Genomic DNA, 18,800 nt, shown 5'->3' on the forward strand with positions numbered 1-18,800 from the left:
AAGAAAGCATTTCAGTTAGCTTTTTGCCTCCACCATGGGGCACACTGAGGGCAAGATTTGGTCTCACCCAGTGAATAATATTTTTTTGAATATTTATTCAATAAAAAAAGTGTTCTGAAGTACAGATGGTCCCTTGGAAAGATCTGCTGCTGGACAGATCAACAACCCCCACCATCTGCCCACCATTGGAGTCGTTTGTTTTGAGAAGGTGCCCAGTGGACACCATCCATGGGCAGAGCCAGAAAGGGACATGAGATAAGGCATAATGAGCTATCCAGCTGGGAAATGGGACAGGAAAACTCACAGCAGTAAGAGTAGAGTTAAAAGAGAGGTAAGCTTGGGTGGCCGAAGAGAAGATGTGACTACAAAGCAAAAGGCAATATGAAGAACATGAACCCAGAAGGAGTCACGCTGTCAGAGAAACAGCATTCATGGAATGCCTGCCTACCTGGTGTGGGCATGGAGCTAAGCTCATTGTACGAGTTTCCTCATGTTGTTAGGTACTAAAACGTATGTCTGTTCAACAAGCCAGGCTCTCTTCAGCGTCTGTTGACTTAGTAAATATTTAAACTCAACAATTTCTAGTTGAAAGGCCCTGAGAGTACACCAGCCTAATAGTAACATTTTGATGGATAAACTGCTACTCAGACGGGAAAACTCATACCCAAAATGGAATCAGAAATAAAACCAGGGCTCTTTACTCCTTTGCCTGTGCCCCTTTTCAGACACAGGAAGCAGGCACGTATGGCTGAGACTCTGAAAGAACACAGCTTGATGCCCAGTCCCTGGGGTATGGTGGGCCAAATTTATACATTATCCTCTGTCTTGTCTAACACATCCCATCTTTTTGCAACTGGAGAGAATACTAGCCACATTATTTTAAATGAAGCATAAAAATGAAAAATATAAAAGAGTAGCCTGGCTTGGGTGAAAATGATGATACAGATGGATAAGAATAAAAAATAGAGACACGGGGAGATTCAAGACAATATGGGAAGCTAGGGAGGAAGAAAAGGCAGAGTACATGGTGAATGGCAGGGTACACAAAAGAAGCTGTCCACGAAGGAGCCAAGACTCCTAAAAGATTTTGTGGTTCACAAGCAGAGGAATCAGAAGGCCCTCTGGAAGAATATCAGTGATGGCTTCTACAGATGGGCAGTCGCTCAGGTGAACAAAACCTAAAACCTAGAGTTCCACAACAAAAAGTCTGCTGCCTCCCACCTCTTCAGATTCAGGCTGTAACAAAACAGGTTTAAGTTACAGCAATGTGTCAGGGTGTGTCCACCCAATCAGCCTTGTCAGAATTTTACTGTTGTTCACTCCCGGTGACGCTGTGGCCACCCTCCATGCTGCTCTGTCACACAAGGTCACCTCTTCTCCAAGAGGAAGGCCTGCCCAGACTTCCTAGCTGCACCAGCCATGTGTCCTTGTATCTCAAGTCTCCCACTTTGCCTGCCTTTCAAGCAAAAAAGAACTTCTGACCCTGTGTCACTGTTACAAGGGTTAATGTCCACACACCCTTCCTTAGCTGTGAGAGGCTGATTCGCAGAATCCATGGGCCACAGCAATTTTCCCAAAGCATGTTTGATCACTAAAGGAAAGCCTTAAACTCTGGGAAACACTGTCTCATGGAATCACAGTATTCTAAAGGAATATCATGCTTCCAGACAGCACCTCCTATGGGAGACCCTGAGTTTTATCAGAATCACTGGCATTCACCACACCCAGCCAAGGGCCCTCTACACCGTGGGCCACAGGTGTTGTATGAAGAAAATAAAACCAATCATCTCATTTAGACAAGACAATGAAACCAAACATGTCAAGATGACCTGTATTTCTTCCTCAGTGCTTAAAAGAATGCCTCACACAGAGAAAGTGCTCATTTATCTTGAAAAATGGAATGGAATGGAATGGAATGGAACAGAACAGAATGAAATGGAACAGAATGGAATGGAATGGAATGAAACAGAACCGAACAGAGAAGATTCTCAGCTCTACCTCAACCCTAAAGTTCCCATAGCATGACAACTCCTCCCTCTTCTCCTCTTCTTTCATCCAAGTTGGATGTCAACAAGAAGAAAATGAAACAAGTCAGAAAAGGAAAGTCATGGGAAAACCAAAGGCCCTTTGGGGTAAGATGGGGGAAGTGTGTGCGCAAATGAATGGGGATAAACAAGACCTGTCTGTATCTAATTTAGACTTAATAAGATAGTTTGCTGAATGTTAATTAAATACTCAGTGGTTGTTACTAACTGTGGTGATTAACTTAATTTTGAATTAAATAAGCAATAAATGCTTAACTGAAGTTCTATTAAATTTTACCCAGCAAGTGAGGAATATGAGGCTCTTAATTGACTTTAAACAAGATAGTTATGGCAAGTTAGTTGAATTTTTATTACCTGAAGATAACTGCCTTATTAAATCTAAATTGACTATTTTATGTTGTAGGGAAGTATGTCATCTGTCCCCCATCTACCAAAACATATTCAAAAAAGTTCATAATTGGTCCAAGCTACTTGGATTGGGGTTCTTTTGTTTTCTGGTCCTGTTTTAGTATTCTTTGTTTATTGAAGAATGAATGAACATTAAAGCACCAGAGAGAACTAAGAAGGGATACACTTCAGAAGACCTATGACCATATTTTCTAAACCAAAAATCAGAACTCAGCATGGACGCAGTTTGAGGATTTGTTTAACATCACAAAACTGAAACTTCCAGGATGTCTCCATGAAATCATTACTGTTGGAATAAACAGCTCAGCTGCTAAATAGGCTGTATGACCCCAGGTAATTAACCTGACTTTTCTAGGCCTCAGGTGTAAAATGAGATTGGATTAGAGATCCTGACTCCATTCATTATATTGTTCTTCATCATATATGTACAGCCCCTAGAGTACTGCCTGCATACAGTAGGTGCTCAATAACCACTGAGTGAACTGATGAATGCCATGAATAACATGCAGGCAACTCAAAACACCATTTTTAGACCTTTCTTACCAAGCTTCTCCAGCCTAGAACATTTCTAAATATTGTCATTTAACAAATGACACAAGAAGAAATACAAGCCCTAAGCCACTACTTGGGATTTTTTTTTCATTTTCTAAAGAAATGCAGATGAAAGCAATAATGAAATATCACTTCTTACATATTAATTTAATTTAATTGCTAAGACAAATGCAAGTTATAAAATTAAATCGTGGTGAAGATACAGAGAAACAAGTTGATTCATACACTGCAAATGACTCTGCAAATTAGTAGTCTAGTTTCTCGAGGCTGAATGGCAACTGACATGAAAAGCAACAGAAATATGTGGGACTTCTGTGCCTGTAATTCTCCTCTTAAAAAAAAAAATCTGAAAACATAACCAGTCTATCAGCACTTATTTAAGGTCTACTATGGATCACACTCAATAGAGAAATGAAAGTTAAAAAAGCTCAGGCATCTAACTAAATGGTGGGTTGAGACAGAGAACCCCCTCAAAGAGAACAGGAATAACGTATTTCGGTGACCCCACATGGCAGGCTCTGGTGTTTTACTACACTGACCGCAGAATTCCTCCCATGGTCGTGTCACATGAAAGGCACACTTCTCCCCTTTTACAGATGAGGAACGGGAAGTTCACAAGGGTTAATCACCGGTACAAGGTTATAGAGCTGATGTGTGGAAAAGCTATGGTTTGAATCTAAACCTGACTCCCAAAGCATCCGTGCAGTTCTACTACATCCCTGGGAGATAAACACATAATACATGAGACAAAATGGTTGGGGGAAAGTGAAGTGCCAAAGAAATAACTGCCTGTAGGAAATAATTTAGAAGGGAATAAAAGTTATGGCCCACGGATGTTTGTTACTGCATTTTTAAACATATTGAATTGCATTTGATCTTTTTAAAAGTGGAACTATCCTAGTGCCTATAAGGATAATGCCTACACTAGGGCTATTGATTTTAACAAATCTTTAGTCACATAAAATAAAAACATAAGACAAAAACAGGGAAGAATTTTTTGTAATAACATTAAATATACACAAACATCATTCACATGTCAAAAAAAATGAACATACATTTTTAGGGAGTTAAGATCAGAGTGATGCCTTAAGTGTTCATCAAGGGACAAAGAAATGAAGAAAATGTGGTATATGTACATAATAGTTTTATCCAAATAAAAATAAAAAAATAAAATTATGTCATTGGTAGGAAAAGAGATGGAACTTGAGAACACTATATTAAGCAAAAATAAGCCAAATTCAGAAGGTCAAGGGTCATGGGTTTTCTCTCATATGTGGAAGCTAGAGAGGAAAAAGGAAAAGAAAGGTGTGGGGATCTCCTGAAAATTGAAGGGAGATTAAATAGACTAGGAGAAGGAGGGGAAGAGAGGAGGGGATGGAGAGGGGAAATACTGGGCAATGATAATGGCCAAATTATATTGTTATACTATGTGCGTGTAAGAATATATAACAAATCCCACCATTATGTACAATAATAATGCACCAATACAAAATGTGGAAAAAAGACTAGAGTCATGGCCATATAAAATATCAGAAGAGGTATTTGGGTAAAAGGGTTTTGACTTTTCTTTTTAATGAAGTTGAATAAATGTATTCTAAATTAATTCTTTTTCATTGTCTTTTGGTAACAGTCTAATTAATGTTTGGAAGTGTTCGATCTTTTTATTACTAAATATGTTCTTCAAACCCGAGTAGTCATTTTTACATTTTTATTATTCATTCATTCACATGTCCACTCAATAAACATTAATTAAATTCTTACCACATGTCAGGAACTGCAATGGAGGCTGAAGATATGAATATGAACAAAAAGCTAGAGTGACTTGGAGACCTGCACAGGCCAGGAACAGGAAGAATCTGGCATTGCACCAACAGAAAACTTAAGTCCTGGCTCAGTGTTTACCTTGGGTCCTGGGCAAGGCTTTCACCACCTCTCAGCCTCAAGGTCTGGACAAAATAATAACAAAATATACCTCAAAATAATAACAAAATATACCTCACAGCACCAATGTGGGGAAAACACAAGGTTAACTATAAAAAATGGTGACTGGAAGAAAGGGCCATAATGTAATGGTAGGTTCCATTTTGATCAGGATCATGGAAGCTATTCTAGGTCAGAGATCTCCCTGGTGAGATCTACCTGTCACCAAACAGTTGTTCCCTCACGCTACCGCATGACACAACCTACCATTCCCAGAACCCAATCATCCACTTTGCCTGTAGTCCAGTTTGGCTCAAATAACCTCGATAAGCCAAAAGAACAGGTGGCCCCAGATAAGACCGCTATAAATATATTTTCACAGGAATTAAAAATAAATTTGAAATAAAAGGTCAGGGTTAATAGGCCTCAAAGACCTTCTAGATCAGTCTTCAACAAAAGCCTGAATTTTCACTGTAACATTCCAATCAGTCACTGCTTGACTATCCCTAGTGATCAGAGGTTCCATATCTCCAATAAGAGCCCATCCTGTGCAGAATAAGAGGTTTCGTGAAATCTGTGTAGGATAAAAAGGGTGATAAGTTCTCTCAAAAGCCATGCCTTCTGTCACCCCTCTAAGACTCCGAGCAGAGAATGGGATCACATCAGGGTTATGCCAGGACCAGGCTGCAGACTCTGCATGTGTCACCTTCTAGAGGCCTCAGTTTCCTCTTATGTAAAATGAGAATATTGAGTGACTTCTATTCTATCTATGAATTATCTCTCAGATCCATTGCCTCAGCCCTAATTCAGCTTTGCTTTATCTTTGGCCTGGGCTTATTACAGTCCCTCAAAAAAAGTGGAGACTGGGAAAAAAGTGCCATACTATATTGGTGGGGTCAATCCACCCAGCACACCACACTACTCAGATGTTCTCCTGAAACATAGGTTCAGTCCTCTCACTGCCCTAGTGATGCTACTTTCGGTGTGAAGCCTCAATCAAGGCCTTTTTCCACCCATCTCCTCTCTGCTCTGCAATGCATCCCCCATAATTCCAATTTTCCAAGGCACCATGCACTTCTTACTTCCATGTCTCTGTTCAAGTCATTTCCCCAACATAAATACCCTCTCCTCCTCTAGCCCACCAAATGCCCACTCATCCTTCAATGCCCAATCAAATAACAATGGCTTTATCTCTGCAGTTTCTCCAGATCCCTGAGTTACTCACCATCCATTCAGAGCCAACAGATGGTTTTGCACATACTTGTACATACTGGCTTGATTACTTATCTGACCTCCCAGAGGCAGGAACCACACTGCATTCAAATTTCTATTCCCAAGATTCATGCTGGAGTCTGCACTCGTTCATTCACAGGTGCACCTGAGATATGCTATCCAATGAATGAATACAAAAGTGTGCACAGTGATAGACAAATGTATCTTTAGGGTTCTGTCCAACTGTCAATACTAATAATTCTCCAAGTGAGGCTGCTAAGCTATGGTCAAGGAGAAAGATTTCCAGGGTGGAAATGAGCAGCTATTGGAATGCCGACCTACCTTTCACCTTAGTCTATGAAAAGGTGCCACTTACCTGCCTGGACACTGCAAAGTTTACCTTTCCCATAAGTGATGGAATACCCACCCTCTGGGTGGAAACTCCTTACCATAGTTCCTGAAAATGATTAGTTTTCATACCAAACAAAACAGAAGATCCAAATGGCAACTGAGTTGTTCTTCCTGGGAACTAAACAAAACCTGTCTTCAGTGGAAATTCATTAGAAAGAATAAGTGTAGGTGACTCTGGGGACATGCTGGCACTGAATATAGAATAGCACTGGACTTCCACAGCTATTGTTAAGAAGTTGTTATCAAGATGGACCACTGTAGGGAAAATAATACAGAAACACAGCTACAATACACACAAGGACAGAGAATCAATCTCATTTTTTATCTATTAGTAGACAGGGCTGCCCTATGGCTCCTTGGTCTAAGCCTCCCATCCTTTGAGGTCTCAGCTGAGACTAAGCAATTCCAATGAGCTTCTTCTGCACACGATCTGGTAGGTACACACAGGCCACCAGGGCTTCATGTGCACCTCTCCCATGGTATTTCATTACATTCTGCATACATATTAACATGTTTTACCTGCCCTAGTAAATGCCTACAATCTTGCACTGCCTTCAAACATCCTAGACCTTTTACTTTTATAAATGTAGTTCATTCAATAGACATTTCTTGAGGTCACTTTTGAAGTCCTTAATTTAGGCATAGCCTTGGGCTCTCTTAAAATGTCTCACTCAATATTCACAAATGAATAGGGTGGCCATACAGTTTATCCTCCAAACCAAAACACCTCTGAAAAAGGAAGGGGACAGTATGGATACTAGTTAAATAAGCTAGAATACAGACATAAACAGAGGTTCCACTGAGCCAACCAGAAAGTAAGGCCACTCTAGCCATGAAGCAAGTATTGTTGCTTCAGACATTTTTATATGTAAGGAAATTGAGGATAAAAATCCTTTAACATACTAAATGTTCTCTTAAAAATGCCAAGGAATGGCATGTATACTGGTGCTGGCCTGTAATCCCAACTCAAGAGACTGAGGTAGGAGGATCGCAGCTTCAAAGCCAGCCTCAGCATCTTAGCAACACCCTGTCTCAACATTAAAAATAAAAGGGGCTGGGGATGTACCTCAGTGATAGAGTGCCCCTGGATTCAATCCCCAGCAGCACTGACAATAGCTATAGCAAGTGTCCACAGCAAGAGTAGTAGAGGCCAAAGCACACTTCTATGAGGTCAGTGACCCGGGCTTGTCCCAATCCCCTTGCTTACCTGCCTCAAGAAAAGTTCCCACACACATATCTGTGGAAGACCTGGCTCATCCTTCAGCACTAGCTTTCCATTTGAGCTACTGGGGGTTTTACTGCCATCATGTGAGTCTACTGCACAAGCAACTCCTGCAGCAGAGGAGAATAGAAGGAAATCCCATAGGACCAAAAAATGCAAATACAACACAAATAAACCTAAGAGAGAATGGGATGGTCATGGTAGAAAGAGGGACACTGCACAGCCATTCACTGGTGACAAACGAACTCTTGCACAGCCTGGAAATGCCTGTGAATGTGTGTGGCTCTCATCCCATGTTCTGGAGCAAACTATTTTCAACCATGGTGCCCTCCTTAATGAGGCATTAAAAGGAGTAAATCAGAAAACCAAATAGTGACCCCTCTGCTACATGGCACAGCTAAGATTTGAACTTGGAGTTGTCCGGATCTAAATCCCATGACCTCCATCAGTAGAAAAAGGAGTCATCATTGTGTGCCAGATGTCATACTGAACACCCAGGAGGGGCCACAAGTACACACTACACTACCATTTATAAAGCTCCATCAAGGGGAATTTCTCTGGTTTTCACAAGTGTGTTGTGATCTCAAAGAGAGATCATATGATCTCTCTTTGAAGGCAACTAAGGCTTAGGGATGTTCCAGAACTTAAGATCACAGAGCTCATGAGTGACTCAAACACAGGACTTGGTTTTCCATAGACCAAAAACTATCTGGTACTGCAAAAATGACAGTAAGGTGAAACCCACACCTTCAGACTCTGCGTCAACACCTGGTTCTCAGTTTTGCCTTATGTTATGGTTTAGATATTAGGTGTCCCCCAAAAGCTCATGTGTGAGACTATGCAAAAAGATTTAGAGGACAAATGATTGGGTTATGAGAGCCTTAACCCAATCACTGGATTAATCCTCTGATGGGATTAACTGGGTGGCGGCTGAGGGTGGGTGGGTGTGGCTAGAGGAGATGGGTCTTTGGGGGGTGTGCCTTAGGGGTATATATTTTGTATCTGGGAAATGGAGCCTCTCTCTTTGCTTTCTGATCATCATGTGAACAGCTTCCCTCCACTACACTCTTCCACCATGATGTTCTACCTCACCTTGAGCCACAAGGAATGGAGCCGACCGTCTATGGATTGAGACCTCTGAAACTGTGAGCCCCAAAATAATCTTTTCCTTGTCTACAATTGTTCTGGTCAGATATTTTATTCACAGCAACAAAAAAAAAAAGTTGACTAAAACACTTTCAAAAGCCTTGTTCACAGGCAGCTAGTTCTACTAATTAGTGCTAATGAAATAAGAACTCTTTCTTGCAGGGTGTGGTGGCATACACCTGTGGTCTCACCACTTAGGAGGCTGAGGCAGGAGAATCACAAATTCAAAGCCAGTCTCAGAAACTTAGAGAGACCCTGCCTCAAAATAAAAACTAAAAAGGGCTGAGGATATAGCTCAGTGGTGAAGAACACCTGGGTTCAATCCCCAGTACTAAAAAAAAAAAAAAAAAAAAAAAAAAAAAATCTCACACCTCTGCATAGGGCTTACTGAAGATGTACATATCAATTATTTCTTGCTCATTTGCAGAGGAAGCAGGACAGGAGTTTTAAAGACAGGAGTCCGAGTCTCATTCTGCCACTGAAGGCTTCGTGGGAAGGTTTCTTCACCCCTGAATACTTGCCCACTCTCTGTGAAGCAAGACTGATCTTGCCAACACAATGAGTTGCAATTGGGAATTAAGTAATAAAAATGATCGTAAAATGCATTTGCCACATAAAAAGTGCTATGAAGGCTATGAAATACTAATGGGCTCTGCAAGATGGGTTGTGATGAGCAGGTTTAAGAGAAAAAGATAGGAGGCTCTGCCTGTAATGCATCTAAGACTGTCATCCTAAAAATTTTCAGGCCAGCAAAAATAAAGAGAGAATGGTGGGAAGTGGGCAGGGAGCATCACCTATAAGAAACGATGGAGCTAGCACAGATCCAGTACCTTGGTTCCTGCAAGCAAGTGGCAGGCATCAATGTCAATGACACAATAACCAGATAACACAGATAATAACCAGGCAATAACACAAATAGCCAGAACCATCTTAATCACATTGTTTTCAAAGTGTAAAGTGAAAGGCCCAAGCCTGAGACACAATGGTCTCCCAGTTATACCCCCTCCCCGAATTCTCCAAAGCAAAGCTCTTGGAAGGTAGGGGTTATGTCAAGTACAACAGAAACTGAGAATGAAAAGCACCTTGGAAATAGGGCTGGTCTGGGAATGAGGACCAAATGTGACTAACTAAATCTGTTTCTTTCTTTAGGTCTCAGTTTCCTTCTCTGTATAATAAGGGATTGGGTCACTGTAACCACCAAGGAACCAGGCCATACTTGTAAAGCAGGAACTGGTTACCTATTTGGGGCTCCTCCTACTGACTACAAGCTTTGATGTCCATAAAATAGTTTTTTTTTGTAGCCAGGTCTGACAAACTGGAGAAAAAAAAGATAATAGTAGAACTAAGCTAGTTCCTATTATTATAATAACAAACAGTTTCTGGAATCTGTTTTTCCTTCTCTCTACTCTGCTGATGTGGTACAGGACTATCTCCCTGTCCTGGAGATTTCAGCAATCTCTAAACTGCCTCTTGCCTTGACCTGCTATCATTCTGTTCCCAGAGCTCTCTGAAACACAGATCCAACAAAGTCTTCCTTTGCTCAAAAAGTAATAAAAGCTCTTCCCCACCCCACCTCTGTCATGATCTTAACTTCAGCCTACAAGCCCTTGACCATCTAACCCTCCCTAGCCAGCCACACCCTTCACATGATCTCCAAACGGTTTTTTATTCCCTAAAAAATTCTAGTCCTCAAGCCTATGCATATATATCAAGTTTTCCCCTGCCTGGAAAGCTCTTCCAACCCTATCTATCATGAGAACCCATACCCACTCCTCAAAATCCAACCCAAATGTCTTCTTTTCCATAAGTATTCACCAAATCTTCCAGATGGTCAGTCACTCCTTTCCTAATGTGCCCATTAGCCCTTTGCTCATTACTAAGGCCTTAGCACAGTCTATTTCAGTCTCTCTCCTGTTAGAATAAAGATCCTTGAAGACAAAGCCTGTCTTTGTTTTCCTTATAAGCCAGGAACCAGCACTTCTGCCTGACATACGGTAGTCACTCAGTACACATGTAATGAATTTCATACAAGAGATGGAGCTGTGTGTGATCACACTCATAGGTGGAGTAAAAGAGGCAAGGACTCTGGAAATCGCTTCATGGCACAGAGAGGATTTTGATCTTGATATCAAAAGATCATAGGTTTACAACAGGCTGAAGATCCAGGAAGGGAGAACAGCACAATCAAAGACCTGGATTATGAAAACAGAATAATAAAACTGCCTGGCTGAAGGAAGGAAAAGCAAAAGGCCAGTTGCACATTCAGTTTTTCTTAACATAGCTGATCTCACACCCTCAACACCACACTCCCAGTCCCCCAGTTTTCATCCCACTGGTAGCACTGCCCAATGCCGCCTGTGGCAGCTACAGCACCGGTGATTCTCCATCCAGTCCTGGATCTCTGTAGGCTCAGGGTTCTAGGCAGTAAAATCATGGTCCCCTTTGCCATGATTGCTATCCTGTGGTGGCAGTGAACCATTAGGCCACTCCCTCTCTTCCCATAGCAAATACTTCCAGAGCACTTATCACATGCCAGGCACTCTTCTGGGCACTGGGATATCACCAGTAATAAAGCAGACATCTTTGCAATCCTCAAGAAACTTATCTAAAAGTAGAGGGGAGTTAGAAAAGCAAATATTTAAGGTGAAGTGGTGACTCATGTTTATATAATATCAACAGACATTGTTCATTCATTAACAAATAGCTACTAAACATCTTCAAGGCATCAGAGATGAGAGGGATTCAAAGATAAGAAAGACAAAGTATTATTCATATCACCAGTTGCCATTCCTAGGATCTACCTCCTCTCCCCCAGAGAATAAGTAACTCATTCATCCATTTATCAATGAGTCACCAAAATGTAAATGACCCACCTGAGGCAGGTAGGTAAAAAGAAGAACTAGAGCTGATCCCTTGAGTCCAGAGCCAGAAAGCTTTCTTGGAGGAAGGGATCCAAAAGGAGGGATTTGGTTCAACTCCAGAGTTGTTGCAGGAGCCATAAACCAAAGGTAATGACATAGATGGAGACTCCCCACCACTTTTTTTATAGCCCCAACTGTCTCTCTATTGGATACATCAAATCCTTATCCCCACATTGGACTGGGTGGGAAAGTAGGCACTTTTGAGAGGAGCAGATGATTTGCTGCAGAGGCTCAGTCCTCCCAATTAGGTTTGAAGAGAGAGAAGACCCAAAGATAGAGGGCATGGTGGCAGCTTAAGAGAAAAGGAGGTGGGACAAAGAAGCCACTCATACAGAGAAATCCTCAACTGTGATCCCACCAAGCCCCAAGGAGTGTGTGCTGAATTAAGTCCCGGAGAACACTGAAAAACATTATCAATTTGAACTTTTCCTGCTGTGGGCACAGAAAGGAGTGGCGAAGAAGCTAGCGACCAAGCACGAGTTGGAAACTTAGCAGTGTTACTTAGTTGTGCAACCTTATCTTACCAAATTCATTTTCTCACCAGCAAAATGAGATTGATAATCATCATAGAAGTCCATTTTTTGTTACTATAACTTAATACCTGAAGCTGGTACAGTTGATAAAGAAAACAGGTTTACTTAGCTCACAGTTCTGGAAGCTCAAGTGCATAGTACAAGCATCAGCTCAGCTCTGGTAAAGGTCTCATGGAAAATGATACCGAAATAATGAGAACATATGGGGGGACAGAGATGACATCAGCAAACAGGAAACCAAAGAGTGATTCAAATCAGGCTGGCTCTTCCACATGTTCTTAGGAAAACTAACAGGATTCCAAAGGACCACCTTAATCTTTCCCAAGGTATACCTTTAATGACCTGAGGACCTCCCACCTCCATCACATGAACTCTTGGGGGACAAACCACATCCAAAGCATAACACTCATAAAACCTACCTCAATGAATCAATATGGTAACTAATAATCACACAGCAAGCACTCAAAATGTCTAAAATTATATACTATCATTAAACATAATAAGAAGATAAACATTTTCCAACTTTAATTTTACAGTTAACCTGCTTCAACACATTAATGCCCCAGCCACCTGTCCACCCTCCAATCTCATCTCAGTGACCTGCATTAGTAATGCATCAGTCATGTCCTCTGGGCCGCCGGGCAGGCAGGGCAATTCCCACTACACACTTCCATTCCTCTACCCTCCCATGCCCCCTCACATTCTCTGCCTCATAGGCACCTTCACGTCAATGGGTTTCTACCCAGGTCCTAGCTTACTACACCATGATTTTACCTTTCGCTTCCTCACCTCTGGCAAGTTTCTTCGAGAAAGTTTCTTCCACCAAAGCGTAGCATTCCAAAACCATATTCCAGGAAAAGTCCCCACCCACTAATGCACATCCCTGAATGAGGGCCTAATTATACCCTGGGTCAAAGTCTCAAGTTCATTCATCCAGCAATGTTACTGGATCCAGCAAGTGTTACTATGCCTCCTACATTACCATCAAATACTTAATCCCACATCAATAGTTCCAGAGGCCCTGTCTAGCCTTATTCTGTGAATCACAAGCCTTTAGAGAATCAGCTAATGGCTCCTACCGCCTATGAGATAAATGTAAACATTTCTTTTTAGCAAAAATTAAGAGTCCTCCTTTTTCTCCGTTTCCCACAGCTCTTCATGCTGGCCATTAAAACACAGCCTAGAAAATTAACCATGCTACCTTTGCCTCACAGGAATCTCACCTGCCATTCTTCCACTTTGACAGTTCCCACTGAGTCCTAGAGATTTGGTTCAGACAGTTCCCCCTCTATGAAGGCTTCCCTGAGTTTGGTGCAGAGCAGCCAAAACACACTGACAGCACCTGATACACTGAGATCCCCCACTCCACCACATATGCCCTCCCCTGTGCTCCTCAAGGTCAAGGACCATGCCCTCCTCATCTCTATACCCAGGGCCTACCCAGTTCTGGTATACAGTAAGCAAAGTCAGGAAGTGTGTGCTCTGTGCACTGCTCTTCTTTCTAGGTAAAATCTGTGCATCTCCAGCCTTCGTTCTTACCATGTTACCTACAAGTTTCCATTTCACTGTCCTTGTTCTACTTACTACAGCAGATCTCTGGGTGAAGAGGGCTTCCCAACCCTTATAAGTTATACATTGTCCTTGGCCAAACCCCCCTCAACATTCCAGCACCCTGAGCCTTCATTCTGAAATCAAATCTAATCACATTCTTTCCCTGTTCCCAATTAACCCATGTTAATTGCGCAGCAGAATGAAGCCACATATTACCAACAAGAATCACAAGTTTGAGATCGAAATTTTGAGCACATTCCTAATTGGCTAGGTAACCCTGGAGAAGAGATAAAATGGAGGTGGCTATGTCACCAGGCTTAATTCTCACAGAATCTTGGAGATTCAAATGGAATAGATGATGTTAAAGTGTTTTCTAAAGTGCAAAGTACTATACATCCATAAAGGACATGATTAACAAATTTTATCAAATTTCAATCATTGACTGTAAGATGTGTCATTATCAACCTAAAGTGAAAAAAAAAAAACCTGTTGAACTATGACACATCCGTGATTATAAGACAACCAGATTTAGTGATATTAAAATGCTGAAAAAGTGTCTTAGAATTAATTTAACACAATTTATCTTAATAAAAACAGGATCCTGCTATTGTCAGTGGCACATAATAGGTACTCAGTAACATGTCAATTAAATGAACAAACACCCAATGATAATATTCTTAACCAAATTATCACTTCTCACTGAAACTGGGCAGCAGGAGGCTTCCCAATGTGAGAAATCCCCTCTCATTCATGTTCCAGCCTGCTGGAAACCCTCAAATGATGGCTTCAAGTCATATCCAAACTCAATAGCTTGGCATTTTTAAAGTCCTTCATAATCAAGTCTCCTCTCCCACCCATCATTTCCTGAAATTGTCTCCCTCTCTTGGAGGCATCACCTCTCCACCAGAATGTGACTTCAAGAGGGATCCCACTCATTCCCACCATAACAATCAGCTCAGAGGCTCAGTTTCTCCTTCCTCCCTATCGCCAAGGCCAAGGCTAAGCCTATGCTATTTACAGGGTGCCTGACCCTGAGGGACTGTCTGACCCAGAGGCCCCAAATTTGTACCCCTACCATTCCAATAGCTACTCCTGTCTACAGACTCTACATTCTAAACTTGAGCACTGAGGTTAAGGGCTGCCTTGCAAGCATCAGAAGCAAGATACATAATCTCCTCTTTAACTGGCCCTGGTGCTGGCAGAAGTTCTGCAAGGAGGAGGATCTTGATGGAATAGAGAGAACTCTACTGGGTGTTCTGTACCCCCACCGAGGTCCACCTTTACTCTGCTCTAGGGCTGACACTCAACTCTACATGTTTCCCTACCTGTAAGAGTGAGGCAAAGTGAGAATGGGAGAGAAGGTTAGCTCTTTCTAAAGACACCCCCATCCACTTCCCTTCCTTCCTCTAGAGATTTTCTTAAAATGCACACATGCAGGAAGAGGAAAAGCAGTAAGTCACTAACACATTTGTGACAATTCATTTTATTGGAGAGGCAAGACATCCAGAAAAGGGGATGGGGGATCAAAAGAATAAGGTGATTGAAACAATGTTAAGTGAGTTTGGCTGAGGAAAGTAGCTCAGAGATAACCCTGAGTTCTTGCTAATCCTTTCCTGTTGGAGGGAAAGGGGTGGAACCCTCCTAGGGAAAGGAAAGTAGAGTTTTCTTGGGACCCTGAATCCCAAAGACTCCACTCTGCCCAAGAATCCAGGTACCATTCCACGGACGAGTTCACCTCAGGTCATACCCGTCCCTATTCCAAACTTTATGCCCCCATTTACAGGTCATCTTTATTTCCCACCCTTTATTCAGTCTTCTCTGATCTGCACTTGCCTCGCTGAAATGCCCTTCCTCCATGGCTGATTGACTTCAGAAAATTCCCCATCCTTCAAAAGCAACAATCAAGCACAGCCCCCTCCAAAGGCCATTTCCTTAAAACTCTTATCCTTATATTTCCCCCTCAGCACTTAGCATTTCCTATTGGGTCAGGTTTGGCTTCTCCACTCAGTTGAGTGCTCCCTGAGGGTAAGATCTGGGCCCAACACACCAGCAAAGTGCCTGACACACAGTGGGGACTCTAGAAATGCTTACAGAACGGGAAGTAGGAGTCCTGAGCCACCTACTTTATTTATGGCTCGATCTCTAAAGAATGACTTCGGGGAAGACCCTCCAGTCTTGGCCTCGGTTGCTCTAACTCTGAAATGGGAGGACTTGAATGACTGGGTCTCTAGGCCCTTTCCACTGTGACAACTGAGATTCCGCGAAAGCTCTAAGCGGCTAGGCGTGGCCCCGCCCCCTGGGCGCCCAGAAAGCCCGGGCAGGGGGCGCGCAAAGACTCCAACCCCGCCCAACCCCCGATCGAGGCTTCCCCAAAAACTCTGGGTCCCCCTCCCCCACGGCGTGCACCCGGTGATTGGGCCGCGGTCGGCACTTCCGCACCGCGGGCCTGGCGGCCGGGGAAGGGCGCTCTGCACCCCGCGCTCCTGCCACCCCACAGGCGCTCTCGCCCGGGGCGGGCTGGGGGTTCCTGAAGCGCCCGCGGGCGGAGGGTGAGGGGGAAGGAAGGAGGATTTGCAACAATACCTCAGGGAGGAGGCAGACGGGGCAGCGGCAGCAGCGGCGGCTGGAGGCGGAGGCAGAGGCGGAGGAGGAGGTGCCCGGGCACTCCCCCTCCCATTGTCCCCAGCCCCGGACAGGCCCGGCCCCACGCCCCGCACCGGTCCGGGCGAGCGCGCCGCCCGCGCCCAGCGCCCCGCGTCCCGGGCCGTGCAGCCAGCCCTTACCTTGCAGCGCTCGGCTCTCCCCGATCGCTAAGCTACTTATCCCGGGAAAGCTCGCGCGGGGCCCGGGAGCGAACCCACAGACAAAAAGTGAAACTTCGGCAGGGCTGGAGCGGCTGCTGGTTGGTGCCTTTCCCCCTCCTTCCTCCCCACCGTCCCCACCCCCTCCCCTCGGTCTCCCGTGCGGTGCCCTGAGCGCTGGAGGCTGACGTCAGGGGCCTGAATTCCTGACTTTGCCTGCACGCATTTGTCCATGTAAGGTATGGGAAGGCGTGTGCCCGCGGGCCGCAGCGCAGCGCTCGCCTGGCGGGGGAGGGGTCGCACGCAGTGGGCAGTGACTTTGCCAAAAGGTGGGCGCACAGAGGGCATTGCATTTCCTGGGAGGAAAAGGAGGAGACGTGGGAATGTAGGGAACTTGCAAAGGAGGAAGGGAAAGAGGGAGGTGTGGAGGCTTGCCTCCACTGGAGGAAGAGGAAGGAGACGTAGGAGGAAGCGGCCGAGTTGAGGGGCTGCTAGAGAAGTGGGGCAACTTGAGTCTCCTATGTCGGTGCCAAATTAGGGGACTGAGCTTGAGCTAAAGTATTCCCTTCGACAGACCTCCTCCTAAGCCCCACCCCGGATTCCCAGCAAGACTCAAAACTTACAGGATGTTCAAACTGGCAGAGACAAACTTTCAACCCATTCACTTCACCCGTGAGAATGCTGAAACTTGCAGAAAAGAAATGATTTGCACAGAGCCTACGCTCAACAGATCCAGGAGCGGGACCCGAGTCCCTGTCTCCCCTCAGGATTGATTCCAGCCGGCAGGCAGGGTCCTGACTGCCTCCTAACCCCTGAGCTGAGAACCAGGTTAGATATCAGATTAGGCAGGAGGACTACCCAATGAAGTGACTTTGTATTTCCCTTCCAGAGCTAGTTCTGGGAAGGTTCTGGTTGACAGTGAGCCCTGAGGAACAGAGACATTCAGTTGCTTCAGGGTAACTTCCCTTGTACTGTGCTGAAAGAGGTGAACCCCAGGAGTTAAACAACTACAGCTTGCTCTGTACTTACAGCTTGGAAAAAAAGTATGCGAACTGGGTGGACTGGTTTGAATAAAGACAAGCCTGTTCTTGGAAGGTTCAAGTCGGATTTTTTTTTTTTCTCTGACGTTTGAAAATGTGAGTAAAGGTAAGAACCACCATTTACTGTATCCAGGGGTTATTTCCTGGAAAGCACTCCAAACCTGTGACTTCCTTTCTTTGTGTTTCTATCCTATTCATATCTAAATGAATAATCCCTCACTGCAATATATCATAAAAACACTCTTTCATCTGAATTATTACATCTTCAAGTGAGTTGGATAGGATTAATTGTAGTCCATCTTCTACCTTTAAGGCAAAAACTCAGGTAAAGGATTTGCCAAGCACAAAATAACTAAGCAAGACCTGAACTCAACTGCCCCCCCCCCCCCACCATACAGGTCACCTGATTCTGTGCTCTTTCCATGCCATCTTCCTGGCCTTTACCTCCAGCAGGACCTGATTCCACTCATACATGATGAGAGTACACTTTGAGTTAATAATGCACAAAAACTCCTAAACATGGTTTTTTTGAGGTTAGATTTTGATGGAATTCTTTTAACCAAGAATTAAGGAAATAAATGTAAAAACCATAGGCTGCTGGACTCATTTATTGAGCATTTCTTTTGTGAAGTCTTTGAATTCAGATATTTCTGGGTTTAAATTATTTAACCTCTTTGTTCCTCTCAATTTTCTCATCTATACATACAAAAATGTGAATCTGGAGGCAGAGAAAGATGACTGAGAATACCCACCCAGAGCCTCTCACTCCGGAGATGGCCCACATCCTCACTTGAATGGGTATTTCCTGCTTTATCCCCAAAGGGTCTCTCTTGAGATTGCCCTATTTCTTCCTTAAATGAGTATCTACTTTCCTAAATAAACCTCTTTCTATGGCAGGAGGCTGGGAGTGGAGATACCCACCCATTCCACATGATAATGAACTATTTTTCTTTTTCTTCTAACATGATTTTTAAAAATGGGAAAGATGAGCTCTTAAAGAGATTTTGTTCTGAGATTTTAAAAATACCAAATCCTATC

General features: G+C 43.5%; 1 protein-coding gene across 5 annotated transcripts in view; it reads right to left on the minus strand.

Moving 5' to 3' along the window:
* Window positions 1-17,712, minus strand: part of LPP (LIM domain containing preferred translocation partner in lipoma) — a 654,410-nt gene extending 636,698 nt beyond the window's left edge. Inside the window, exon 1 of one of the 5 annotated variants that reach the window (XM_081302853.1) lies at window positions 16,705-17,712. The gene's annotated coding sequence lies outside the window, so the exon portion shown is untranslated. Of the gene's footprint in view, window positions 1-16,504 lie in introns of all 5 variants that reach the window. The other 4 variants (XM_081302852.1, XM_081302849.1, XM_081302854.1 and 1 more) reach the window with 4 other exon arrangements.
* Between the last annotated feature and the right edge of the window lie 1,088 nt (window positions 17,713-18,800).

Source organism: Spermophilus citellus (assembly GCF_964194105.1).
Source record: "Spermophilus citellus genome assembly, chromosome: 7".
NCBI classification, from domain to species: Eukaryota; Metazoa; Chordata; class Mammalia; order Rodentia; family Sciuridae; genus Spermophilus; species Spermophilus citellus.